The sequence below is a fragment of the Colobus angolensis genome, unplaced genomic scaffold (assembly GCF_000951035.1).
Source record: "Colobus angolensis palliatus isolate OR3802 unplaced genomic scaffold, Cang.pa_1.0 Scaffold16, whole genome shotgun sequence".
NCBI lineage: Eukaryota > Metazoa > Chordata > Mammalia > Primates > Cercopithecidae > Colobus > Colobus angolensis.
This window is the reverse complement of record NW_012114710.1, coordinates 17,698,042-17,699,692: the sequence shown is the minus strand read 5'-3', so window position 1 is coordinate 17,699,692 and position 1,651 is coordinate 17,698,042. Positions and strand designations below refer to the sequence as shown.

Here is a 1,651-nt window from a genome sequence, read left to right as displayed (position 1 = left end):
AAAAAAAAAAAAAAAAAAAAGAAGGGAGAACTCGATATTTCACTCCAATGGGAGCCCCTCAAGTGGAATGGAACAAAATAAGGTGGCTACAAATGACGCTAGATGCAAGCATTGCCAACTTCTCAGTTTAGCCTAAGATCTCCTCAATAAATGGCCCCAAATCAGAATGGCTTACAACTCCCAGTAGGTTCATTTATTCTTAAATTATGAGACTGGTACAGAGAGAAAGATGCATCTTGGAATAATGCACTTGATTTGAGATATTTAAGTTTTGTAAGCAGCTCTTCTCTATCAATCTCCATTTGAAATCAGGTTATTTCTATTTTTCATATTTGGAAGCATACAGCAATAATACCAGAGTCAGAGGAGGAATTTTGCAGATACAGGAAAAATAATACTGAATTGCTGTTCTAATTGCCCAACAGACTTAGCCTATATAAATAACTATTCATAATCTTCTTTTATTCTATAGTGTAATAATTTATTTTTCTTTTGATGGCAATGAAATAAGTTCATTTATTGAGGCCATAAAGATGAAAATGAGAACCTGAAGAAAGATGAACTTATGCACTAGAGAAAAAAAGCATTTGAATAGTTAAAATACTAAGCAGTAGAGGTAAAGATTGTTTTTTTTTTTCATTTCAAGCTTTCAAAAATGTTATGTGAAGGTGAATCTTGTGCACTTAGACTCAAGAGAAAGAATGAAGATGTTGATCTGGAGGAAATCTCACAATTCTTTTATATTTTCTGCTACACAAAGCTAAAACCTATATGCCTTCTTACTAAAATAACTTTATGGCAATGCTGAACATTTTTCAAATAATTAAAATATTATTTACTAACCTCATGAAGCAGTATTTTTTCCTCCATACATTTCTTTACTCTACAAATCACTAAAACATGCTTTTTATCCTTTTTTTCATTTCCTGCAATAAACATAATGGCATATATTTCTTTCTTATTTAATACACTTAAGGATAATGATAAAAGATACCTGACCAGGTATATTGTCCAGCTATTCTGAATTGAACAGACTGAGACTTGGAGCTGTTATCTAGCCAAGTGGTTTTTTTGTTTGTTTGTTTTCAGTGGAAAATAATTTTTATTGAGACCCCACCAGCTGCAAAATCTGTCCCTGATATTAGCTCCTTCTTCCTTTGCAATTTGGCCTTTCTTGAGTGGTCCCATGAATGCTTTCTTCTCCTCCGTGGTCTGGAAGCGATCATGTACAAACTTGGAGGTGGTGTCAATGAACTTAAGGTCAGTCTTCTCCAGAGCCTGCCATTTGGTCTGCATCAGCAAGGGCTTGCAGAGGGTGAGCACTTGCTTCTTGGTTCCCACCACACAGCCTTTCAGCACGAGAAAGTCATTGGTCACTGCACCATCATGGACAAAGCCATGCAGAGGGTAGATGCTCTTGTCAGACAGGTCACAGTCAGTGGAGGCATTATTCTTGATCAGTTTGCCACCCTTGATAAGGTAGCTCTGGCTGATCTCATAGATTTTCTTGTTGATCTCAGTGCAGTGATGGTACTCTTTCTGCCCAGTGCGTGCCCCAGAGAAGTCCACACGGGCAGGATGCCATGCCACAATACAGGCTACCTTGCACAGGCCTCAGTGGATCTTGCAGGACAGCTTCTTGGTGTGCCAA

The 1,651-nt window shown here is 37.6% G+C and overlaps 1 pseudogene; it reads right to left on the bottom strand.

The window, feature by feature from the left end:
- Window positions 1-1,050: 1,050 nt before the first annotated feature.
- On the bottom strand, window positions 1,051-1,647 carry LOC105508346 (annotated as a pseudogene).
- Window positions 1,648-1,651: the final 4 nt, after the last annotated feature.